Source organism: Odocoileus virginianus, chromosome 14, assembly GCF_023699985.2.
Source record: "Odocoileus virginianus isolate 20LAN1187 ecotype Illinois chromosome 14, Ovbor_1.2, whole genome shotgun sequence".
Lineage (NCBI taxonomy): Eukaryota > Metazoa > Chordata > Mammalia > Artiodactyla > Cervidae > Odocoileus > Odocoileus virginianus.
In genome coordinates, this window is record NC_069687.1 from 4,804,293 (window position 1) to 4,832,038 (window position 27,746).

Consider the following 27,746-nt stretch of genomic DNA (forward strand, 5'->3'; position numbering starts at 1 on the left):
AGCAGGGAGCCTCCTGTGGGTCCTACTCCCCTTACACCCTGTCTGTGGCCCCCTTTATTCCAGCTGCTCCTGGCTGCCACAGCTTGGCTTCAGCCTCACCATCCTCAGCTTGGTCATCACAGCACTCACACCCTCTACACACCCATCATCCCCCACAAAGGGGATCCTTCCAAACTGACCTCTTGTCCAGTTACTCCCTGCTTTAAAAACCAAGCTAGTTCGGGGCAGGGAAAATATAAGATGAGTCTGGAGCATTTTGTGGTGGCCTGAAGTAAGAGAACGCTCAGAAACGAAAGAAAGGAAGAGTGACAGGAAGGAAGGAATAAAGGAAGGAAAGATGGGAAAGCAGGGAGAAAGGTAGGCAGGAGGGAAAGGAGGAGGGAGGGATGGAGGTGGGAAGGAAGGAAAGGCAAGGATGGATGGAGATACGTCAAAAGGATACAGAAGCTGAACTGATAAAGATCTCTATGACCATGGTTGAAACAGTTCAGCAACAAAGCACATAATAATGGTAGTATCGGATTGTAACACAAAGAATCCAATAAATATTCATGAGTTCATAGTGATATAAACAAATGATTGAATAAATACATCACAAGCATTCCTTGCAGAATAATTCCAACAAATAAATGTAGAACAGGTGGGGGAAATGGAAAATGAGGGTTAGAACAACCATAGCCAAAGTTATTGCAGGCAAGATTCCCCAGTGAATGCTTGTATTAAAGGGCAAAGACTCCAGGAGAAAGATATTTATTTAACCTCAAAGTATCTTCCCCAAAATTAAATAGAGATACATGGTAACTTCATAATGCAGAAACCCCACATAAACACCTTTACCGAGTGACTGAGGTTAATATCACCAAACTGAGCACCTCTTTTTCTACATGCAGAGAGCAGTCCATCACCTCTGGGGCACTCTTCCTATAAATCCATAACCTCAATACGATCTTGCAGAAACATCATAAAAATCCAATAGAGAGACATTTTACAAAACACCAGACCAACAGTCTTCAAAAACATCAGGGGAATGAAGGATTTGGGGAACACTCAGGAATAGACTGGCAGAGACTGAAGACCTGAAACTGAGTGCAAATGGAGCCTCAGTTGGATCCTGGAAGAGATAAGGACATCAGTGGGGAAACACGAAATCTTAATAGTCTGTGGTTCAGTTTATGATATTATGCCCATATTAATTTCTAATTTTGACAAATGCACCATGGTCAGTCAGTTCAGTCACTCAAATGTGTCCGACTCTTTGCGACCCCATGGACTGCAGCACACCAGGCTTCCCTGTCCATTACCAACTCCCAGAATTTGCTCAAACTCATGTCCATTGAATCGGTGATGCCATCCAACCATCTCATCCTCTGTCATCCCCTTCTCCTCCTGCCTTCAATCTTTCCCAGTGTCAGGGTCTTTTCCAATGAGTCAGTTCTTCACATCAGGTGGCCAAAGGATTGGAGTTTCAGCTTCTACATCAGTTCTTCCAATGAGTATTCAGGATTGATTTCCTTTAGGATGGACTGATTCCATCTCCTTGCAGTTCAAGGGACTCTCAAGAGTCTTCTCCAATACCACAGTTCAAAAGCTTCAATTCTTCGGTGCTCAGTTTTCTTTATAGTCCAACTCTCACATCCATATATGACTACTGGAAAAACCATAGCTTTGACTAGACAGACCTTTGTTGGCAAAGTAATGTCTCTGCTTTGTAATATGCTGCCTAGGGTGGTCATAGCTTTTCTTCCAAGGAGCAAGCATCTTTTGATTTCATGGCTGCAGTCACCATCTGCAGTGACTTTGGAGCCCAACCGTGGTAATGGATGTTCATGTTAGAGGAAGTCGGGTATGTAGGAACTCTCTGTGATACTTTTGCAACTCTTTTGTAAATCTAAAGTTATTCAGGGGCTTCCCTGGTGGTTCAGGGGTTGAGAATTCGCCTGCCAGTGCAGGAGGCACGGATTCTTGGATCCCTGGTCCAGGAAGATCCCACATGTCATGAAGCAACTGAGCCTGAGAACCACAGCTATTGACACCTGCATGCCCAGAGTGTGCTCCACAGCAAGAGAAGCCGCCGCAGCGAAAAGCCTGCTCATCACAACTGGGGAGTGGCAACTAGAGAAATCAGGGGCACAGCAACAGTGACCCGGAGGGCCGAAAACACACACATAAATGTTCAAACAAAAGGCAGGGAAAATAATGTAAAAGCCCCTCACTGGCTTGGCAGGGTCAGTAGAATCCAACTTCTTAGCTGCAGCGTTGGAACCACCCGTGATCTTAGCTCCTGTTAGCTCTGAAGGGATTCTTGAGGAAAGGTCCCCCTCCATGCGCCCCCTCGCCCGATACATTCAAACAGCATCCCTCTCCACCCGCACGAAGCTCTTCACAGCCCCTCAGGGCAGCCCAGGCTTCACAGTCAAGGCCCCAAGCCTTCATCACTCCTTCATCTCGGAGTCTGTTTCTCAGTCAAGCTCTGGGACAAAAGTCAAAGCAGAAGTCACTTTTGCATAACTTTCCTGAGCTCCCACTTCCACCACCGGCATATTAACTTTTCCCGCCGCACGTCCCCTCTCCCCACCCTCTACGCCCTGTGACGACTTCTGCCACAGCCCACTCCCCATTGTCTGCACAACGACTAAACTCTTGGTTCCCAGGACAGAACTGAGGCATATTTATCTTCATGGTCCTCAGTCAATACTAACAATGTGTGAGACTCATCAGGAAGGAGGGTGTTCCTGGAGCTGGATAAAGCCGTCTGGTTAATCAGCTTCTGCAGGCAGAGCTTTGGGGAGGGCAGGGAGGGCTGGCACCCTGCATCCTGGGAAATCGTGCTCATCCATCACTGTCTGGGCCTCGCCACTGCAGACCTGCCCGCAGCCAGTGGTAAAGCACCCGCACGAAAGGTCACCTCCTCGGGTTCTGTGGAAAGCCAGGGTCTAAGCTAAAATGAGTAACAACGAGGAAGAAAATTTGCTACTCAAGAAATGAGCTGCTTTTAGATATAGCTGAACTAACCAGCAATGCAAACAGGGTTTCTTGGATGTGAACAGGAAATAGATTTACTCCTCATTAAACCAAACCCTTCAATAGAATTCCCCCTCGTGGCTCAGACGGTGAAGAATCTGCCTGCAGTGCAGGAGACCTGGGTTAGATCCCTAGTTGCACAACCGACTAAATCTTGATTCCTAGGACAGAACTGAGGATTTATATCCTAGTCGAAGGACTTTTATCTCAGGTCTAGCAAACTACAGTTTTGGCTCTAGGAAAGGTCTGGACTCATTAAAGCCGGTCTGGTAACAGATTGCAGGCAGAGTTTGGGGGAGGACAGAGGGTGAGATGCATTGGAATCGTGCTCATCATCACTGTTGGACATGAGCTGACGCAAGCCATGGAGAACGGAATGGTCACTAGCGGGTCTGTGGAAGCCAGGGTCTAAGCTAAATGGATACCAGAGAAATTTGCTACTATGAAATGACTGACTTATTCGATAAAGTGAATACCAGCATTGCAAAGCAGGTTTCTCTTCAGAATAATTTTACTCTGTTAACTCAAATGTAATAAATTCATGGGCGTAGACGGTGAAAATCTGTCCGCATCTGAGACTTCTTGGTTATTGGTATGAGATTAATTCCCTGGAGAAGGGAACGGCAACACACTCCAGTATTGTTGCTTGGAAAATCCCAAGGACAAAGGAGCTTGGCAGGCTACAGTCCATAGGGTCCCAAGAGTCGGACACGACTTAGCACTATCTTTCTTAATTAATTTAAAAAGTATATAACTCCCTTGCTAACACTAGCAAGAGAGGTACTTTCCACCCACATTCTGATGTTTGTATCAGAAGCTTTCCCTGTCCCTTTCATACTTTAATAAAACTCTGCTACACAAAAGCTCTTGAGTGATCAAGCCTGGTCCCTGGTCCCTGGTCCCGAAGCTAAATCTTCTTCGGAGTTCACGAATCCAACCTTTCACTGTAAGCTATCAAGAGGAGCCTGGCAGATTACACTCCATGGGATCACAAAGAGTTGGACACAACTGAGCGACTAACACTTTCACTCTCTGTGGCCAGCTTGAATTAGTCTATGTTTTAAAAGTAATAAGTCTCCATTCTTTTGTAAAAGCCTAAACCTTACATATTTCAAAGTTTCTCAAGACTCAGTCCTTTGTGCCCACTTGAACCCAAGTGACTACAAATTCTGAAGCTGCCTGCTTGCCCACAGCAGATTCTAAAAGGATGATGTCTGCCTTGTAATTTAGACTTCAGTCCCACAGTTTGATATTCCACAGTTCTCCCAGACCTCGGGCTTACTGATGTGACAGCACTTTGGGTCTGGCTTTTATTTAGGTCAGTGAAGACTGCTTTTTTAAAGTTTTTCTTGGTATGTGCTTTTCCGTATTGATTTCTCCCAATTCCAAAATAGAGTTCAAACAGTAGAGCTGTAATATCTCTCAGATTTCAAACCCCTTGCTCTTGATTTGCGGCTCTTAATGTTTCATGCATGTGGCCCTTACATAACTCTGCCTCTCTGCCTCAGTATCGATTCCCTGCCCTCACCTTCAATATCTGATCACAGTGATGAGAACAGCCAAATAAGTAACTGCAGCTTTTGGAGCTGGACCCAAAAGTAATTCTTCCTGTTAATGCAGAAGGAGAAAAGGAAAAGAAGAGAAAGGAAATTGCGTTTATTTCTTAGAAGAGCAACCCGCTGTTTTCTGAAAATGATACTTTTATTGAGTTTGTTTTCAGGACAGGGCACAGAGAGGCAAGCTAGGAGGAGCTCCTGCTATTTCTTTCCACCTCCTCGGCCTCAGGAACAGGTGTAGGTCAGCAGCTCCCGACTCAGCCCCGCTGGTTCTCTGTCAGGAAGTGGGATCAAGGAAGCCTGGCATCCGCATGCCCCCAAATCGCCTCCCAGTGACTCTCCACAGTGGTCCTTCTTCAGCCCTCCTGAGCTCCCCACTAGAAAAGCAGAGATGCGGTCGGAGTGATGCTTCTATTTCACCTGCAGCAGTCCTCCTGGTTCCCCATCATCAGGGAAATATCTGTCAGTTTCCCAGAGAGGTTTGGGGTATATCTAACCAAGGATTCATCCACCCAGTCAACTAGCCTAAAACAGAGAAATTCTTTCTTCTATCTCAAATTATACCCTCTCACCCACATCCCACCTGACTGGTCTCCGAGTCCTGAGGCTGCCTCTCAGAAGGACCTCTGTGACGTAGCCCTTTTCTTTCTATCTTCAGTGCACTAGTGAAGGGTCAGCTTGGATATTTCCACCTGGAACTACAGTTAAGAAGGACTTTTGCATCCCTTTCCAGGGGTTACAGGGGAGAAGGGACCAGCAGACGGATCCCAGCCCCAGAAGCAAAGTGAGCTCTTGGAGGATTGATATATGGGATAATGGGAGGGATAAAGGCAAGTCATATTTTCTAAGATCCCAAGTAAGGTTTCTAAACCTGAGTAAGACAGAACTGCCTGGAATCTCCAAAGACTTAGTTATCCCATTATAATTGTGAACAGACATTAATTAGGATTATGACTTATATTCAATCATCTCTTTTAGTTTCTTGATGTCATTTGATAGTTAGATGGGTTTTATAATAACAAAAATGTAGTGCTATTTAACTCAAGTTTGCCAAAAAGTATAAAAATATAGCTCACCTTTTATGACATATAGCAGAAAATATCCTTGACTGTATGTCTGTAAGCCTCTCTCATGGCATAAAGCAATGTACCTAAGCTTGTTAATATATGAGCCACTGTAAATTAAAAATGTTTCATGGACTCCTAGTGTTAAGATAGTTTTTAGCCTAGTGATATTTTGGCATGTATAAACTTAAAACTAAATATGAAATCTTTATGCCAGTAACTTTGAGACAGCTGTAAAACTGAAATAAGTTGAAAAATTAAACTGCCAGTCTTAGCTTTATTAGTTATATACTTTGAATACTAAGAATGATGTCATTCTACTGAAACTAAATCAGTGTTCAGAACACGAATATGATGTGGGCCATTCCTGTGCAACTTCTACCAGACTTGCTAAGTTTCACAGTGTAAACACCACGTGCCCTGGGATAGTCCCAGTGGCTATGAAACCACAGTGAACAGTCTAGCACAGATGTGTTTGGAAAAACAGGAAAGGAGAAAGAAGACGGAGAATGTGTATTTGGAAAGAAAACTGCTCAGGGACCTCCGTGGTGGCCCAGGACTTAAGGATCCACCCTCCTATGCAGGGGACACGGGTTCGACCCCTGGGCAGGGAACTAAGATGCCACATGCCGCAGGGCAGCTAACTGCCCCACGACTCCTGAGTCTGCTCACTCCAGAGCTGGAGTGCCACAATTCGAGAAAAGCCCTCACATTGCAAGGAGAGACCCTATTCGCCCCAACAAAGATCCCTAGTGCCACGACGAAGACCTGGGGTAGCCAGATGAATAAATGCTATTATTGTTTAGTGGCTCGGCCGTGTCCAACTCTGGGACCCCATGGACTGGAGCCCTCGAGGCTCCTCTGTCCATGGATTTTCCCACTTAAGAACACTGGAGTGGCGTAGCCATTTCCTTCTCCAGGGACTCTTCCCAACCCAGGGAGTGAATCCACGTCTCCTGCATTGCAGGCAGATCCTTCACTGCTGAGCCGCCAAGGAAGCCCAAATAAATAAACGTTTTTTTAAAAAGACAGTGGCTCAGAACTTCATTACACTGATGAAGGACATCACCTATAGATGCACAAATCCCTAACTTCCAAAGTAAGACAAATTTTTAAGAAAGATACTTCCTGACTCAGAAATAATAGGGAAGCTTATATCGCTTTAGCCCTCAAGCCGATTAAAATTACAAACTCTGGGGGAGCAGGGGAGGAAAAAACGTCTGAAGGCCCTGGAGATGAGCCTAGAGAATAAGGAAGTGAGGCACATGATCCTTGAAGAAGGAAGCAAACATGTGAGCACGACACTGAACCCTTACCCGGGCTTTTCTCTGAGGACACTTCTGATTCAAGACAGCACGTGAGGGCATGAAGCTCAGACAGAAAGCGGTAGTCTCGCTGGAATGGAAGAAACGGGGCTGAAATGATCGGAAACTAAGAAAAAAGCCCTGAAGAGGAAGGAGGCACAAGTGGAAGCTCCGAAATCTTCATACTAAGTTGAGTCAAGTCCCAGCATGACTCCAAGAAGCCCAAGAGAACTATTTCAGGAGCTGATGATGAGATGGCTGGATGGCATCACTGACTCAATGGACATGGGTTTGGGTGGACTCCGGGAGTTGTCGATGGACAGGGAGGCCTGGCGTGCTGTGGTTCATGGGGTCGCAAAGAGTCAGACACGGCTGAGCAACTGAACTAAACTGAACTGAACTGCTACTAGAGAGACAGGAATTGGCGTTCAAGTCTCACCAGCTAGGCAAGCAAGCTGAATGCCTCAAACTTCGCATTGAAATCCCTGAAGAGCCACATAGTTGGAATAACTGTTAGTTAAGACTATCTGTTAGTTAGGACTAACAAATTCACCATCTGACCAAGAGTAAAATCTAATTAATTGGCAGCAAAGCCTTAAGCAAACTCTCAGCAGAATTGAGGTGCTTACCCGGTAATTTAACTGCCTTCCAGAGCAACTATGACATCCTGCAAAGAAAGATATCAAAATCCAGAGTCCCTACAACATTCCAAACAAAACATCAGCCTAAAGTAAAAGATTCCTAGACATGAAAAAGGAGCAGAAAAAAACGGTAACCATGTGAAGAGAAGAAAACAGCAGTCAAATGAGATTGTCATACTGAGTAAAGCAAGTCAGACCCAAAAGACAAATATCATATGCTATTGCTTATATGTGGAAGAGAAACGAAAGGGTCCAGATGAACTCATTTACAAAACTGAAGTAGAGTTACAGATGGAGAAAACAAACAGGTTACCAGGGGATAAGGGGAAGAGAGATGAACTGGGGGCTTGGGACTGACGTAACACACTGCCATATGTAAACTGGGGGCTTCCCAGGTGGCGCGAGTGCTAAGGAACCTGCCTGCCAATGCAGGAGACGCATGACGTGGGTTTGATCCCTGAGTGGGGAAGATCCCCTGGAGGAGGGCGTGGCCTACAAAATAAAAGAAAACAAAACTAATAAGAACCTGCTGCAGGCGCAGGCAACTCTGCCCAGGACTCTGCAATAGCCTACGTGGGGAAAGAACCTACAAAATAAAAGAGAGGATATATGCACATATTTATATAGACGATTCACTCTGAGTGCACCTGAAACTAACACAACATTGTAAATCAACTAAAAAAATAAGTCAGTAAATCGCATGGAATAGATTGAGCAAAAGCAAGCTATAAAATGATATACCAATAGTGAACTGCTCAACTTTTCATTACTTAATTTGTTTAATACTTAATTCTTAATCAGCTTGATTTCTTAAGTTATCCTTTTAAATTGTCCTATTCTGGAACATCATAAAGAAAACCCAAAGTGACAAAATGCTGCTCAATTTATTCAGCTTTTCACTTCAGATTGTACCGTGATTGACAATGAACAGAATTTTAGAATCATGAAGGCACAGTTTTCCTCATGCTCCTTAGACATTTTCATTTTCTGGTACTAAGTTTTCAAATTTTATTGTAATGTCACCTTCGGTATGTGTTTGAGCAAGATCCACCTTTCGCTAAGAAAATTCAAAAGCATTTTAATCCTAAAAGCAAAATGCCTAAATTTAGACTTAGCTTTTTTGTAGACATTTTTATACATAATATTAACAAGTAATAATTCATACCCACTAAGTGTGGATGGTACAGATTCAGCATTAACTTATTTGTGTGCTGGAAACCATGTTAACGTTTTCTCTGAGGCTCATGATTGACTTCACTCTTTTAGTAAGAATTTTATCTTGTTCAAATAAAGCATCGATTTGGTATTCCTTTCACATAGTCAGGAAAGGTTGAAAGGTTAAATATGGTAAGAGATTCTATCTTTGGGAAGATTTGGAAAACAGCATATTTAATTATTGCATTCATTGGGCTTCTCTGGTGGTTCAGACTGTAAAGAATCTGCCTGCAATGCAGGAGACTAGGTTCAATCCCTGGGTTGGGAAGATACCCTAGAGGAGGGCATGGCAACCCACCCCAGTATTTTTGCCTGAGAATCCCATGGACAGAGGAACCTGGTGGGCTACAGTCCATGGGGTCACAAAGAACTGGACATGACTGAGCAACTAACACAACACTTGCTCCAAAAAAATGTCATCACTAAATGTATAGTTGAGTCATGACTCCTAGTAACAAACAGATTTTCAGCCAAAATTCTGGTTCATACGCTTTTCTCTTTACCAGTACTATTAATGCTTTATCCTTTATATCAAAACTTAAAACTGAAAATTGTTCAGTCACACCTTTCTCATATCAGAGCCTGCACATTTTACAATAGATATAAAACCAATGACAGCCATTAATTTTGATGCCTGTTTTCTTCTTTCTGGTGGTTAACACTAAATCCACAAATGCTACTTGTTCAACAGAACATTTTGTCTTTGGTACAAGTGATAGAAATGGGTAATATTTCATTTTTTAAACATTTTGTGTGTGATTTTTTTCTCTTACTTTAGAAAGATATCCATTCACATCCATTCATTAAGATATGGGTCTCATTTGAATATTTCATCCTTGATAATCTTCACGTTTTATTTTTAACCAATATTCCAGGTTCAGTCATTCTACCATTTAATTTTGCAAGCATTTCTACTAGGAAATTTCTATTGTTTTCTATAAATATTGTGTTATGGGTATCACAAAAAAATCATCATGCTTGCTAATAGTGAGCAGATAACACTATTCTTTAAGAACATGGCATCAATATACTGCCATGTTCGCAAGTCTTTCCTCAGCACTCTTGCTCACCGTTCAGACTGTTCCCCATGGCAGTAACACCTGTGTGCTTTGTGTGGTTCTAGATGCAAATGATGTTTTATGTTCTTATAATTAAGTTTGGATGTTTGCAGCCACAGATACCATGTAACCCAAAGCTATGTTACAAAATATGAAAAAATAGTTGCAAAATACTTCACCTTTAAGCTTAAAATCTGTAGGTTGGTGGCTATACTTTCTTCTTCCGATCAAAATAATTGCAATGTAAAATACTCAATTTTCTATCAGGTTTACGGAAAGAAAATCAGAATCGTCAATTTGAATCAGATTGCCTTTGCTAGAAACACTCACACACTACCTAAACGGTGTGATGAGGCTTCATCTCTCTCGCCCAATTTACCAATTTCATGAATATCATTTTCATCTCCTAACAGCAGGCTGGCGCTCTGTCACTTCCAGTTGTGGTTTGGATAAGAAATATTCTTTCCCACTCTCATTGTTTGATCAAAAATTCAATCTTTCTTTAATAATGACTATAAAGAGATTTTACCTGACCTGTTTAAGTTTTGTATCTGATGAAAACAATTTTCTTGCTCATTTTCTTTTTTTTTTCCAATAATTGAATCTAACTAATTATACAATGTGTGATGTTGAGCTTGCAAGTTTCATCTGAGTCACACACCGCAGAAGTATGCCCGGTTTCATTGTTTCCAGATTATTTTTAAGTGTGAGCAGAGCTCCTTTCATGAAGATTGTCCTATTTCCTTCTCAGCTTTCTATTTCTGAGCCCCACTTCCATATTTTCTATTGCACACACACACACACAAAAAAAAAAACTGACTGCATTTATTCTCCATGATCTAAAGTTTATAATATGTATTTCAGATTAAAATATACAATGGAATGTTGTTTGAACTGTATTCATTTAAGTATGTTTTCTTCAAAAATATAAAAACATGGAATATGTGTGAGTGCTCAGGCATGTCCAACTCTTTGCTACCCCATGGACTGTAGCGAGTCAGGCTCCACTGTCCATGGAATTTTCAAGGCAAGAATACTGGAGAGGGTTGCCATTTCATATATGGAATTTAGAAAGATTGATGGCACCAGTGATCCTACATGCTGGGCAACAAAGGAGACTCAGAAATAAAGAACAGACTTTTGGACTCGGTGGGAGAAGGCGAGGGTGGGATGATTTGAGAGAATAGCATTGACACATATACATTAACAGACAGTAATCCAAGTCAAATCCTAAAGGAATTTAATCAAACCAGTCAATCCTAAAGAAATCAAACCAGAATATTCACTGGAAGGACTAATGCCAAAGCCAAAGATCCAATACTTTGGATGGCACCCAATACTTTGGATGGCATCACTGACTTGATGGACATGAGTCTGAGCAAATTCTGGGAGATAGTGAAGGACAGGGAAGCCTGGCATGCTGCAGTCCCTGGGGTTGCAAAGAGTCAGACAAGACTGAGCGACCTAAAAACAATAATACACAATAACACATGTAACATAAATGACCAGTGCAAGTTCAATGCATGAAACAGGGTACCCAAAGCAGGTGCTCTAGGACAACCCAGAGGGACAGGGTGGGGAGGGAGGTGGGAAGGGGGTTCAGGGTGGAGGGGACACGTGTGTAACTTTGGCCGATTCATGCTGACGTAGGGCAAAAACCGTCACAATATTGTAAAGGAATGATCCTCCAACTAAAATTAATGCATTAATTTTTTAAAAAGAAAAAGGAAGAAATAGATGCATGAAATATATATCTATAAATGTCCAAATTATATCTATAAAAATATAATCTGTACTCATATATATGCATGGAATATGTCTATAAATATACATCTATAAATGTACTGATTAAAATAACATTAAAATGACAATTAAAAAATACATGACATGTATTATCTCAAAAAAGTTATTCTTCTTATAAAATATTTAAACCAATTTTTTACAACTGAAGGTCAAACATAAACTGTGATTAATGAACCCAAAATTTTTTTATCAAAATCATGTAAATAAATCTGTAGTGATATATATTTACTAAACTATAACTCAAGCATTAAATATTTTTATAGCTGTAAAGTTATTTACAGTTTTCCGTTGAAATCCTCCTAGATGCCAAAGTGAAGATTCATCATCATGCTGCACCCCAGGGACTGGCGTATCTAGACGGACCCCAGCACCATCCCTTGCAGCTCCCATACTACAAAGTCTGGGGCAACTCCCGTGCCTGTTCACTTTCACAGCAGTCTCCTCTGCTCTGAGGCCACAGGGCAGGTGTGGAGAAGTTGACTCGGGGGCCTGAATGGTGTCAGCCAAGACATAAGAGTTTTGCTGGGCCACATGGAGGGCAGGTGCTGTCCACAAACAAGTCTGTGCCTGTCCTCCCTACACAGAGTCCAGAGCAGGGGCAAGGTCAGCACTGCCTCCTGGGCCAGAGAACCTCCTGGTCCCCTCTACAGAACCGCGTGCAGAGGGGAGCAGGGACCGTGAGCAGGGATGCTCAGGGAGGGTCTTTCTAAAAGCCAGAGCCACATCCACAGTCCAGATGCCCACTCACAGAGGAATAACTGAATCACTTGCTGTGCTTTCATACAACAGATATAGAACAGCCTCGGAAATTAAAGAACTAGACAGACCTGCAACAACGCAAGTGAATGCCGTGCACATAAGTTGAAGAAGAGAAGCTCAAGGTAAAAAGTGATTGATTTCACTTAAAGCAAACAAACAGATCTTGGGCTGTGCTGCTGGAAAATTCTTAAAGAGATGGAATACCAGACTACCATAAAGGCCTCGTGAGAAACATGTATGCTGGTCAAGAAGCAACAGTTAGAACCGGACACAGAACAGCTGACCAGTTCAAAATTGGGAAAGGAGTATGACAAGGCTGTAACTGTCACCCTGCTTGTTTAGTTTATACACAGAGCAGATCATGTGAAATGCCAGGCTGGAGGAAGCACAGGCAGTAATCAAGATTGCCGAGAGAAATACCAGCAACTTCAGATATGCAGATGACCCCAGCCTCATGGCAGAAAGCAAAAAGAAGCAAAAGAGCCTCTTGATGAAAGTGAAAGAGGAGAGTGAAAAAGTTGGCTTAAAGCCCAACAGTCAAAAAACGAAGATCATGGCATCCAGTCCCATCACTTCTTGATAAACAGATGGGGAAATGTGGAAGCAGTGACAGATTTCCTTTTGTTGGTCTCCAAAGTCACAGAGGACCATGACTGCAGCCATGAAATTAAAAGATGCTTGTTCCTTGGAAGGAAAGCTGTGACAAACCTAGACAGCATATTAAAAAGCAGAGACATCACTATGCCGACAAAAGGCCATATAGGCAAAGCTATAGTTTTTCTAGTAGTCATGTATGATGTAAGAGGCAGACCACAAAGAAGGTTGCGTGCCGAAGAATTCATGCTTTTGAACCGTACTGTTGGAGAAGATTCTTGAGAATCCCTTGGACAGAAAGGAGATCAAGCCTGTCAATCCTAAAGGAAATAAACCCTGAATATTCATTGGAAGGACTGATGCTGAAGCTCCAATACTTATGCCACTTGATGCGAAAAGCAGACTCTTTGGAAAAGACTCTGATGCTGGGAAAGACTGAGGGCAAGAGGAGAAAGGGGTGACAGAGGATGAGATGGTTGGATCATATCACCAAATCAATGGACATGAGTTTGAGTAAGTTCAAGAAGACAGTAAAGGATAGAGGTGCCTGGAGTGCTATAGTCCATGGGGTCAGACATGACTTAGCAACTGAACAACAAGTGCCAGGTATAATTATAAAGCAGAGGCAGGAAAGGGTCACCACAATAGTCAATAGTTGGCATGTTGGCAGCTTTTAAGGGGATAGGGAGGGGTAGTCACTGCAGGGGGCATGGGTGTCTTTAGCCTGTCGGGACACTGGAATTGTCTTTGCTATGGTCTGCCTGTTGTGTCCCCCCAAATTCAAATATTGGAGACCTAATGACCAAGGGGACGCTATTAGGAAATGAGCCTCTTGGGAGCTGATTAGGTTCTGAAAGTGGACACTTCCTGAACGCAGTCACTGTCCCTCTAAAAGAGGCCCCAGGGAGTTCCTTCACCCTTTCACCCATGTGGGGCAAATGAGAAGTGTGAATTCAGAGGAGGGCCCTCACCTCACCTCATGGACACCATGGCCACGGACGTCCAGCCTCCGGAATGGTGAGAAATAAATGTCAGTTTGTTCTAAGCCGCCCAGATTCTAGTGTTTCGTCAGAGCAGCCGGGGTGGAGTAGGGCGGTTTCCTCTCTGACTTTGGCGGGTCGTATGGCGTTTCACTGGTACATTCCACAGCATCGTTTGTTAAGCACACATTTATGCCTGTGCGCTTGTCTGTGTATTACACCTCAAAAGGAAATACTTTTTAAATGAATGGAGGGCAAAAATTAGAAGATAGCAGCTCTAGACAACTTATTTAATCATTCATTCAGCAAATATTTATCCACACTGTGTGCCAGGCTCTTTGCAAAATGTTCAGAAGCAAATTCAACATTTGAGATCCCACTCTTTTAAGAAGACGTTTATAAGTAGCCCCCTCACTTCCTCTTGGCTTGTGGCCAGAAATATTGCAAAGGGTAAGACGCATACATCCTCTCCTTGTAACCTTGTCCCTGCCCTTCCTGAGTGCCGGTGAGAATCAGGAGCTCAAAACAGACAATGCAGGCCTGCATCACCGACATCCACCAACATCCTTTATTAAATCAAGCTGCAAACTCCCCTTTGGGCTTCCCAGGTGGTGCAGTGATAAAGAATCTGTCTGCCAATGCAGCAAATGTGAGAGACGTGGGTTTGATCCCTGGATCAGGAAGATTCCCTGGAGTAGGAAATAGCAACCTGCTCTGGTATTCTTTCCTAGAGGACCTCATGGACAGAGGAGCCTGACGGGCTGCAAGGAGTTGTAGACACACAAACACCCCTTCTCTCAGCTTTCCTATGGGAGGGAGACTTGGGTAGTGTTATCAGGGCCCCTCCAGAGCTGTCCTTGGTGCTGAACCTTGCAGAGCTAGGAACTCTGGATCTTTCAAATTCTCCTCGTTCTTCAAAACATATCAGCTCTTTTTGGGAGGGGGGCTACCATCTTAATTTTTTATTTTAGCAGGGGTTGGAGGTCGAGAAATTTAAAACACAAATTCAATAAATTCTTTTTCATGTTTTCAGTGGAGCAAAACACACTCGTCCATCATTCTTTACACCACTCTGATGGACAGCTTATTTTCTAATGGACCAAGCTTCTCGACAACCTAAAATGTACACCAATAACCAGGCTCAAATGAGGGCTTAGCTCATAATCCCCACAACTCTGTGATATTCAGGAAACATATAAAAGACTGCTTGTAGACTGTGTAACTGAAATTCATAGACCAGCATCCCAGCAAAGGTGGTCACTCTGGTCTTTGCCAGAGAAGCAGGTGAGATGAATTCAAATCTTCGCAGGCAGATTCTTTTACCATTTAAGCTATAGGAAAGTCTTCTAAAACACCACAGGCTGGCAAATTCCATGCACTTCTAAGACTCAGTCATGGACAACCACCTTCTGACTCTAGCAGTGGAACATAACACTCAAGAAATAAGTGGAAAACTTAATATAAATAAACTGCACTTGAATTCTAATAGACTATGTGGCATTATTAAATTTTTTTTCTTGTAATGCTTAATATCTTTCTTGATTTCTCAATATCTCTTTACAGCATTTGGAGAACATTTTCAAAGCCCCCTTGTAGCTAATTTAATACCTACGAATTCCCCATGGATATGTAGAAAGATTGTACAGCTTAGGGGATTAAGTACTCTACATTTTATTACAAAGGTACAGGTTCAAAATGTATAAAGCCCTATTATCTGAAGAATGTTTTCCCCATACATAAAATGAGTTACTTTAGGAGAGAAAATTATTATGTTAAAAGGCACATCACATCACCATCAACGAAACAATGTGTTTAAGTACAAGTCAGAGAGTTAAAAGTCAAGAAAACTAAGAAGAAAGTTATCGTTTCAATATGATATTACCCTTTATTTATATAAAACTCTTTTAATGGAACTATTATTCATATAATTATTATTATATTATTCATATAACCTTGAATTCCTTTCATTCCATATTCAGTAATATAATCCCAATTAACAGTACTACTCTCACTCTTTTGTGTTATTACAACCACTCCCCAAGAGAACTCACAGTAAATAAGTTTAATTAAAGTTAATCTTTGGAATCCCCACTGAGGCAGAATGAAGTGGGCATTATCCTCTTTGTACATGGAAATGTATGTCCGTGAGAGGAATCCCAGATGAGGACTGCGGTGTTGCCAAGGGGAAAACATCCAGGTGTTGGAGATTAATGTGGTCCTGCATGCTTACTGGAGGCTGACTTAGGTCTCCCAGTTGCGTGTCTGTACTTCATTGGTGAGTAGTCTTTTTTTTTTCATTTATTTTTATTAGTTGGAGGCTAATTACTTTACAATATTGTAGTGCTTTTTGTCATACATTGACATGAATCAGCCATGGATTTACATGTATTCCCCATCCCGATCCCCCCTCCCACCTCCCTCTCTACCCGATCCCTCTGGGTCTTCCCAGTGGTGAGTAGTCTTTAACCTGATGATCAACCACAAGTCAGAGTACAGTCCCGGGCAGGGTGTCTCAGAAGCTCTCAGAACATCTTTGAGAGCCATGCGTGGACCAGCCCTGGCCCACTGGCATCCAGGTGAGAGGAAAGAGGGGAGAGGGGGCAGGGCGAACAGAGGAGGAGAAACTGTCATGTCATCCTGTTCACTTCCAGCACAGTCCAAAAGCCCAAACCAAGAAAATCATTGCTGAAAGTGGCAAGCCTTGTCTCAGTAGAAGTGAAAAAATTGTCCGTATTTGTCCCTTTTGTTTCTTGATCAGATCATCATTTACTTAGGTGACAAAAGAGGTCAAGTTTTAAGAACCAGGAACTTTTGGACTTCCCTGGTGGCTCAGAAAGTAAAGAATCTGCCTGCAATGTGGCAGACCCAGTTTCTGTCCCTGGACTGGGAAAACCCCCTGAAGAAGGGAATGGCAACCCACTCCAGTGTTCTTGCCTGGAGAGTTACATGGACAGAGGAGTCTGGTGGGCAACAATTCATGGAGTCGCAAAGAGTTGGACAAAGCCGAGTGACTAACACTTTCACTTTCAAAAGAGGAGTGTGTTCTTCTTGAAATCTTATGTAATTTCCTTTATAAATTCTCTCTATGGTATATCATACCCAAAGAGAGTGCACACAACAAAACCAACTAGTGAAGGATCACAAATTCAACACCAGTGTAAACACAAACCGGGTCAAGATACTGTCAGCACCTCAGGAGCCCCAAGTAGCTTACAGAAAGTTGAATATTCAAAGAAAACAAAATGTTCACACCTTCTTCTTTTTTAAGGATGTCTTGGCATAGCATCCATATACATTTTAGAATCAGATTCTCAAGTTACACATACATACACATTCATCCAGTTGGCAGTTTTACTGGAATTGCATTGGATCTAGAGATCATGTAGGAAGCACTGAAATCTACATGATAGTGAACCTTCCCATCTGTAAATATGATATACTCTTCCACTTAATATTTTAAATTTCTCTTATTAGTAGTGCTCTGCATAAAGTCTTACATATCTGTGTCACTTGTTCTTAAATATTTGATGTTTTAATGCTATTGTAAATATCTTTTTGTATTTAATATTCTAATTTATATGCTTCTAGATATCTATTTAAAATTCTTATGCATTACTTTAGTGACCTGACTATCCTTATTATAAATTCCAACAGTCTATTAATGCACACAATCACGTTATCTGTCAGAAAAGTGTTGGCTTTCCTACTTTCCAACCTTGGTACTTTCAAAGTTCTCATTATTACTTCTTTTATGTTTTTATTAATTTTTACTGGAGTATAGTTGGTTTACAATGCTGTGTTAGTTTCTGCTGTACCACAAAGTGAATCAGTTATACATGTACATGTGTCCACTCTTTTTTAGACTCTTTTCCCACATAGGTCACTACAGAGTATTGAGTGGACTTCCCTGTGTTATACAGCTTCTCATTATCAATAGTCATCTATTTTATAAGTGTGTATTTGTTGATTTCAATTTCCCAATTTATCCCTCCCCTCTTTTTCCCTTTGGTAGCCATAAATTTGTTTTCTACATCTGCAACTCTATTTCTGCTTTGTAAATAAGTTCATTGGTACCATTTTTTTAGATGCCACATATAAGAGACACCATAAGATATTTGTAACATCACTTTTTGTGGATATCACTAATTTGTAAAATATAAGTGCAATAGTGTATATAAAATTTCTAACGCACTATCTTAAGAAGAAGGTATCCAAAGATGTGAACTAAAGAATCATCACAGAGTGGAGGCCCTCTTAGCCAGCCCTTTTCTCAGGAGCCCTCTCACTGGGACCATCCCCACAATTAACCCTGTTAATCCCCATGAATTCCATGTGTTCCATAGCTGGCCAGGTGACCTACCAATCCCAGGAAGTTACAGAGCTAAAGGTGATTCTTGAGGAGCAGGTAACAACAGGGAGCACTCACCCAACATTCTGTGGTTACCCGGTACTTAATAATTTGAAAAGGCTCCACAAAGATTCCCCCACCTCACCCCGGCACTCAACCGAAGTGCTGCCTCACACCATGAGCACAATTGGCACCATGGGAAACAGGTGAAGTGCTGGAGCGCACGTGAGCTTCTGAGCTCTGGTTACCTGCAGAGAGCTGTGTGCTTACCATGGAGCAGACGGAACCTCACCCCTGAACACTCCATGCAATTGTTGGAAGGGGACTAGAGGGCATCGGTGCCACTCTAACAGCAGAACTGACCTGCTTAGAAATGGTGACCCTGTGGAGCCCCCAGGATGGCCACAGCTAGTACTTCCATTAGGCCAAGCAGCCTTCTGTAAGCTTCCAGACATGAGGAGGGAAGGCTCCAGGTCACCCAGGTTTGATGGAGGAGGAATGATCAAGAGACGCAGATGCTTTCCTCAACCAAGCTTTCTTTTAAAGGAGGTTTCTCAAAGGGAGAAGAACCAAATTAACAAAATTAGAAACAAAAATGGAGAGATCACAACAGACAACACTGAAATACAAAGGATCATAAGAGACTACTACCAGCAGCTCTATGCCAATAAAATGGACAACTTGGAAGAAATGGACAAGTTCTTAGAGAAGTATAACTTTCCAAAACTGAACCAGGAAGAAATAGAAGATCTTAACAAACCCATCACAAGCAAGGAAATCGAAACTGTAATCAGAAATCTTCCAGCAAACAAAAGCCCAGGACCAGATGGCTTCACAGCTGAATTCTACCAAAAATTTAGAGAAGAGCTAACACCTATCTTACTCAAACTCTTCCAGAAAATTGCAGAAGAATTTAAACTTCCAAACTCATTCTATGAGGCCACCATCACCCTAATTCCAAAACCAGACAAAGATGCCACAAAAAAAGAAAATTACAGGCCAATATCACTGATGAACATAGATGCAAAAATCCTTAACAAAATTCTAGCAAACAGAATCCAACAACATATTAAAAAAATCATACACCATGACAAAATGGGCTTTATCCCAGGAATGCAAGGATTCTTTAATATCCACAAATCAATCAATGTAATACACCACATTAACAAATTGAAAGATAAAAATCATATGATTATCTCAATAGATGCAGAAAAAGCCTTTGACAAAATTCAACATCCATTTATGATTAAAACTCTCCAGAAAGCAGGAATAGAAGGAACATACCTCAACATAATAAAAGCTATATATGACAAACCCACAGCAAGCATCACCCTCAATGGTGAAAAATTGAAAGCATTTCCCCTGAAATCAGGAACAAGACAAGGGTGCCCACTCTCACCACTACTATTCAACATAGTTTTGAAAGTGTTGGCCACAGCAATCAGAGCAGAAAAAGAAGTAAAAGGAATCCAGATAGGAAAAGAAGAAGTGAAACTCTCTCTGTTTGCAGATGACATGATCCTCCACATAGAAAACCCTAAAGACTCTACCAGAAAATTACTAGAGCTAATCAACGAATACAGTAAAGTTGCAGGATATAAAATTAACACACAGAAATCTCTTGCATTCCTACACACTAACAATGAGAAAACAGAAAGAGAAATTAAGGAAACAATACCATTCACCATTGCAACAAAAAGAATAAAATACTTAGGAGTATATCTACCTAAAGAAACAAAAGACCTGTACATAGAAAACTATAAAACACTGATGAAAGAAATCAAAGAGGACACAAACAGATGGAGAAATATACCATGTTCATGGATTGAAAGAATCAATATTGTCAAAATGGCTATACTACCCAAAGCAATCTATAGATTCAATGCAATCCCTATCAAACTACCAACGGTATTTTTCACAGAACTAGAACAAATAATTTCACAATTTGTATGGAAATACAAAAAACCTTGAATAGCCAAAGTAACCTTGAGAAAGAAGAATGGAACTGGAGGAATCAATCTGCCTGACTTCAGACTATACTACAAAGCCACAGTCATCAAGACAGTATGATACTGGCACAAAGACAGAAATATAGATCAATGGAACAGAATAGAAAGCCCACAGATAAATCCACGAACCTATGGTCACCTTATCTTCGACAAAGGAGGCAAGGATATACAATGGAAAAAAGACAACCTCTTTAACAAGTGGTGCTGGGAAAACTGGTCAACCACCTATAAAAGAATGAAACTAGAACACTTTCTAACACCATACACAAAAATAAACTCAAAATGGATTAAAGATCTAAATGTAAGACCAGAAACTATAAAACTCCTAGAGGAGAACATAGGCAAAACACTCTCTGACATAAATCACAGCAGGATCCTCTATGACCCACATCCCAGAATTTTAGAAACAAAAGCAAAAATAAACAAATGGGACCTAATGAAACTTAAAAGCTTTTGCACAACAAAGGAAACTATAAGCAAGGTGAAAAGACAGCCCTCAGATTGGGAGAAAATAATAGCAAACGAAGCAACAGACAAAGGATTAATCTCAAAAATATACAAGCAATTCCTCCAGCTCAACTCCAGAAAAATAAATGACCCAATCAAAAACTGGGCCAAAGAACTCAACAGACATTTCTCCAAGGAAGACATACAGATGGCAAAAAAAACACATGAAAAGATGCTCAACATCACTCATTATCAGAGAAATGCAAATCAAAACCACAATGAGGTACCGTTACACGCCAGTCAGGATGGCTGCTATCCAAAAGTCTACAAGCAATAAATGCTGGAGAGGGTGTGGAGAAAAGGGAACCTTCTTACACTGTTGGTGGGAATGCAAATTAGTACAGCCACTATGGAAAACAGTGTGGAGATTTCTTAAAAAGCTGGAAATAGATCTGCCATATGACCCAGCAATCCCACTTCTAGGCATACACACTGAGGAAACCAGATCTGAAAGAGACACGTGCACCCCAATGTTCATCGCAGCACTGTTTATAATAGCCAGGACATGGAAGCAATCTAGATGCCCATCAGCAGATGAATGGATGAGGAAGCTGTGGCACATATACACCATGGAATATTACTCAGCCATTAAAAAGAATTCATTTGAATCAGTTCTAATGAAATGAATGAAACTGGAGCCCATTATACAGAGTGAAGTAAACCAGAAAGATAAAGACCATTACAGTATACTAACACATATATATGGAATTTAGAAAGATGGTAACGATAACCCTATATGCAAAACAGAAAAAGAGACTCAGATGTACAGAACAGACTTGTGGACTCTGTGGGAGAAGGTGAGGGTGGGATGTTTCAAGAGAACAGCATTGAAACATGTATATTATCTAGGGTGAAACAGATCACCAGCCCAGGTTGGATGCATGAGACAAGTGCTCAGGCCTGGTGCACTGGGAAGACCCAGAGGGATTGGGTGGAGAGGGAGGTGGGAGGGGGGACCGGGATGGGGAATACATGTAAATCCATGGCTAATTCATTTCAATGTATGACAAAAACCACTGCAATGTTGTAAAGTAATTAGCCTCCAACTAATAAAAATAAATGGAAAAAAAAAAAATAAAGGAGGTTTCTTCCTACAACTTCACACATGGTGTCACCCAAGGTCTTGTTTTGCAAAACAAATGGCCTTTAGAGGCTCTGAGACTGTAACCAGGGGACAGAGCTGTCTTTGGAAACACGTAGAAAGGATTCTTTCCCAAGAAAATGATCAAAACCGCAGTCAAACATTTATGTACAAAGTTGATCAAAATGAGTCTGCTTCAAAAGGGGGAGAAATTAGAAAGGGTTTGAATGCATAAACCTGGATTTGAAACATCGCAGTTTTTCCCTCTGGAGGCATGTCACACAGCCCCAGGACTCTCAGCCAGCACTGAGCAACCAGCACTCAGCAATAAGAGAGGGCCCATACTGAGTTGTTAGGCAGGAAAATAAATCTTTAAAAATTCATATAAAATGATCTGGCATATGCTTTGGAAAGATAAAATGAGAAGTTTAGGGGAAAATAAAGCATATCAAGATATAATAAGGTTTTTTTTTGCAGTGGGAAAATAGTTGCTGTTTATCTTCTTTTATGTACCCTCATCTGTTCTCCAAGTTCTCAATAATGAGTGTTTATGATTTTATCACCAAGAACAGGTTACACCTAGAAGGCTCCATGGATTAGTGAGATGCTCTGTGTGAAGGGCAGAAACCATCATTCTGGATTCAGTCTCTGTAGGCATGGGTTCGAATCCCCGTTCAGCCTGTCATCATCATGGTGAGTGTCTTCCCACACTTTCCGCACCGTGCTGTCAGCTATAAAGAGGAGACTCACCCCACTTCTCAGGGTGCCAATGAGGGCACTAAGGGATGTGCTTGAAAGTACCAGGAACGTGTTGGGTGCTCTGCCGGTCCCTGAATCGGAGCAGATTACTTTAACAGAGATGAACATGTCCGTTGCCCACGTTGTCAGTGAGACCTTGACAACAGAATCAGATCAATAATTCTAAACGCATCACATTTCACTGAATGTGCTTCAGGGAAGGAGCAGTCTCACGTCTCATCCACCCAGGGCTCGAGGGTGGTCTCAGCATCTGGAAGCCCCTCCCCCGCTGTGCCCATCACCTCCAGACACTCCCTCCTGCTCATCTTCTGACTTCTGGGAGTGCAGGTGCTGTTCTAACCCTGGTGTGGTGAGATGCCACGTCGCTTGTAGGATGACAGAGTCTGGGCTTCATCAGCAGGTATCACTTGGTGCTGGAGCATTCCGTCACTTTTGGATATTTGTCCACCCTAATTGTGAATCAGGAAACAGTTGTACACATGGTTCTACTAAGAATGCCTTGGGGGAGAGGTGGGTATGGTCCACTCAGTGCTGGCCACGGGGGAACCTGTCCCAAGCTGGTGTGAAGTCCAGGAGAGAGCAGTGGGTGGGCATGTGGGGGGTCAGGGGCTGGAGAGACTTCTGTGCCACTGTGAGCATCACCCCTGTGAACACACACCTGCTCAGGCCACCGACCTTGATAAAATGCTCAATGTCCCGAGTCAAGGCTCCTCTCATTCTCCAGGCCACCACTCCCCCTCCCAGGCTCAGGGTCACGGAAAGGGACCGGAAGTTCCTGAAGCTCCAGGCCTCCTTTCCCCCAATTCCTGACTGTCCCATTAGGGGCTCAGACCCTCCCCCACGATAGCCTCCCTGCCGGCAGTGGGGGATGCTACTGTTGGAAAAGTACTGTACGTAGAACCCCTGAAGGCCGTCAAGACTTGACTCACACTTAGGGGATATGGCCAGATCCCCGGAGGGCCGTGGGAGTGTCTGCATCAAGTATAAAAGGCTGGGGTGTGATGGGAGGACGGGGCTGTGCAGGGACCGGGCTGGGCTCTCCTGGGTGCTGATTTGGGCTTCGTCACACGTGGGTCACCTGGCTCTGCGCAGGCGCTGGGGAAGCCCCGCCCTCTGGTTCCACTGCCACCCTCTCCCGGTGCCTCGGGTTCTTTGTTCAACAGTCAACAAGTGGCCTGCCCAGCTCAGACTGCCACCAGCGCATGGCTGCGGGTGGGTGGAGAAGTGGACCAAGGCAAGTGGGTCTCTTGCCTCTACTGAGCCAGGGGAGGGGGTCGCAGAGAGGCCAACAGGCAGTAAATGAATAAACCGGAGTATGAGCTGAATAGCACCAGCAGGGGCCCTCGAGGTCGCACAGCTGGTGATGGGATGCGGTGCAGGATGGAGGTGGATGCAGGGATGCGGGGAGAGGATGGGGTACCGCTCAGAACACTGGATGGTACAGAGGAGCCCGCAGAGGTCAGAGAGGGCAGAGAACTTTCCAACTAGAAAGACTTGTTCCAGGAACAAGAAGAAGGTCAGAAGTGTGTGAAATGAAAAGGCCAGGGTGGGGCTTGTAGCAGGCATGGAGGTACCATCCAGGGTACCAGCCTCCCATCCAGGGGAGAAGGATGTAGATGACCATGCAAGGGCCCAAGGCCACAACCCGGAGTCCAGTCAGTCTGAAGGCTGTGGGGGCACTGATCTGATCGAGTAGACTGGTGTAGACTGGTGTGGACACAGGGGAAGGAGCAGGAGACCAGTGTGAGTTAGCTGCCATGTCCAGCAGGAAGCATCCAGGAGGTGAGTGAACCCGAGAATGAAACCTGAAGCGTGATGGGGTTGTGAACACCCAGTTGGAAGCCATAGAGCACCCGGAGAGGCCGGTCCCCTCCCAGCTCTGGTGTTCCCATCCCCTCTGTGCAGTCTCCTCTCTTGCCGCAGGCCCTCCCACCACCACCCCAGCCTCAGCCAGCCCTTGCCATCCTCTGAACATGTTTAGCACGTTTCCCTGCTGCCCTTTGTGTGGGCTTGATGCACCCTTACCTCCTCTCCACCAGAATGTTTGCTGCTCTCCATCTTTGAGACCACAAATGGAGTCCTCTGGGGCCCAAAGAGGCTGCATGTGTCTCTGCTCCTGCTCTCCTCCAACTGTGCAATCTGGTTCCTGTGTCCAAGCTGGAGTGGGTGTTCCTCAAGCAGGAGTCACATCTGATGCTGAATCTGGCAAAAGGAGATGTTCAGTAAAACATCCAACTCACTGCACCTGAGCAGCATCAGTGCTTCAAGGGGAGGCAGAGAAGTGCCAGCCATGAATACCCTGGGAAGTGGACACACGGACATCCCACCACCCACATCCACACATCCATCACATCCACAATGACCTCCAGCAGCATCTCTAAACTCACCCTTGACCACTGGCCACTCCTCTTGGCCTTAATTCTGCTCTTACATCCCTCCTCCAGGGCAGCAGGCAGCCCAGTCCCCAGTGCAGGCCTCAGTCCCATCCCAGACATGCCCTCTTCTGGCTTTAGAGATTCCACAAGAACATTCCAGCTAATCCCTTCCCTTTCTGGTCCAGATTTCCAGAATACCCCCCATCCCATGCTGTTCCCCTAAAGGCAGCTGCCAGCCCCAGACTCTGAAATGAAACAGAGAAGAGATGAAGCCAGTGGACTAAGAGTGTAGAACATGGAGACAGGAGGCAGGACATCACTTGCTCTTTCTGTCTAACCTTCTTCCTTTCTGTCACACAGGCTGAAGAGCATTCACCTTGAGCTGATGCAGGCTTGAATCTTCAAGCTGCATTTGCTGAAAATTCATTGCCACAGTTGATTTCACCCTGCATGAAAATTCACTGTAACTTTATCTACTGTGCTGCCTATTTGGGAATTACAAAGCTCCCCCAATTAAAGAATTTTACCCTTGAAGTTCTCATTTATAAATTTCTAGAGTCCTTTGGCATTAACCCCACTGCTAGAATCCAATTCTTCAATGTCAAAATACTAGAGTAGGACTTCCCTGGTGGTTCAGTGGTTAAGAATCTGCCTTGCAATGTAGGGGCCACAGTTTTGGTGCTTGGTCTGAAAACTAAGATCCCATGCGCCTCAGAGTAACTAAGTACAAGTCGCAACTACTGAGCCCATACACTCTGGAGTCTGTGAGCTACAGCTGGAGAGCTTATGTGCTACAATGAAAAATCCCGCATGATACAACAAAGACCCTGCATGCCACCATTAAGACCCAAAGCAGCCAAATAAATGAATAAAAATTAGAGTAATAAAGAAGTTTGGGAACCTCTGTTGACTTGAGGGTGTATTCCCTCACAGTCATAAGTGTAATGATTGCTCCTGCAAATTAAGGGATGGTACCCAGTGTTCAAAGGAATGATTTTAGTGCTGAAGCTTCAAAAATATCTCCTGGGGCTCCCTGGTTCTCCAGTGGTGAAGAATCCACCTGCCAATGCAAGAGATACAGGTTCAGTCCCTAATCCAGGAAGATCCCACGCGCCGTGAAGCACCTAAGCCCATGGGCCACAACTACTTAGCCTGTGCTCTAGAGCCTGGGAGCTGAAACTACTGAGCCCATGACTGCATCTTCTGAAGCCTGAGCTCTAGAACTCGCCTCCGCAACAAGAAAAGCCACTGCGATGAGAAGCCTGCACAGCAGAGAGAGTAGCTCCCGCTCGCCACAACTAGAAAAAGCCCATGCACAGCAATGAAGACCCAGCACAGCCAAAAATAAATGAGATTTATAGATAAATAAATAAGTAAAAACCATCCCTTGGCTCAAAGAGCGCATGCTTCAGGGAGCTGCCCAGGTCAACGGGGCTCAGCGCCAATGTCCTGAATCTTCACTGCTCCTTTAGAACCAAATCCAGTCTCCAACAATAATGCTGACATGAGAGCCTCAGGACTGAATCACGGGAATGCTTTCAGGCAGGCTTTCCAGCAGGAAAAGTCATCCTCTGAAGCTGACTCTGCCTGGCTTTCTGCCCGCACACATTTAAACATTTCAAATTTCCCAACTGTTCTTTATGAAGGACTTCTAGAATAGAACTCTTTTCTACCATTGCTTTCATTCATTACATACAAATAAAAATGCCTGACAGTAATTAGGAATTAGTGATGAAGCCATGTGAAAATCAAACTAAGCATGTTAGGGAAAGATGTTTCTGGAGTCTGAGATGAAAGAGACTCGATTCCTCATGCTGAAGACAAAAATTGAATAGAATTGTTATTTCAGGCTGAAAGGAAGCATGCACTTTTTTATTGAAATAGAGTTGATTTACAATGTGTTCATTTCTGCTGTACAGAAAAGTGACTCAATTATTTTCCATTCTTTTCCATTGTGGTTTATGACGGAGTTTTGTAAGACCATGTTGTTTATCCACCCTATCACTCAGTCATGTCCGATTCTTTGTGACCCCATGGAACGTAGCCCCCCAGGCTTTTCTGTCCATGGGATTCTTCAGGCAAGGATACTGGAGCGTGATGCCATTGCCTTCTCCAGGGGCTCTTCCCAACCCAGGGATTGAATGTGGGTCTCCCACATTGCAAGCACATTCTTTAACATCTGAGCCACCAGTAAAGTCCCATCCTATATTTAGTCCCATCCCTGTTGGCAAACACAAGTCTGTTTTCTATATCTTTTTGTGTTTTATAGTCTTTTTATATTTTATAGACAGGTATGTTCATTTGTGCCTTATTTTAGATTCAACATGTAAGTGGTATCATAAGATATGTGTGTTTCCCTTTCTGAGTCACTGCCCATAGTATGATAATATACAGATACATCCGTGTTGTTGCAGATGGTATTGTTTCGTTCTTTTTACCATGTCCTTTTAAAGGTGACTCAGGCAGTTTCCTACATCTTTCGAACTATAATCAACCCTCTGTATCCACAAGTTTTGCATGCAGGCATTCAGTTGGTTGAATCCCCAGAAGCAGAACCTGTGGGTATGGAGGGCTGGGTATATTCTTGCTGTATGCGTGCTCAGTCATGTCCAACTCTTTGCAACCCCATGGACTGTAGCCCGCAGGCTCCTCTGTCCACGGAATTTCCCAGG

General features: G+C 43.2%; 1 long non-coding RNA gene across 2 annotated transcripts in view; it reads right to left on the reverse strand.

The window, feature by feature from the left end:
• The window catches only part of LOC139038229 (uncharacterized), a 46,660-nt gene that overhangs the window by 15,341 nt on the left and 3,573 nt on the right, over positions 1-27,746 (reverse strand). The window contains exons 2-3 of one of the 2 annotated variants that reach the window (XR_011491165.1): positions 24,725-24,901; positions 22,082-23,148 (exon numbers count right to left, since the gene is read on the reverse strand). This is a non-coding gene — a long non-coding RNA (uncharacterized lncRNA). Of the gene's footprint in view, positions 1-22,081; positions 23,149-24,724; positions 24,902-27,746 lie in introns of those variants that run through there. The other variant, XR_011491166.1, reaches the window with a different exon arrangement.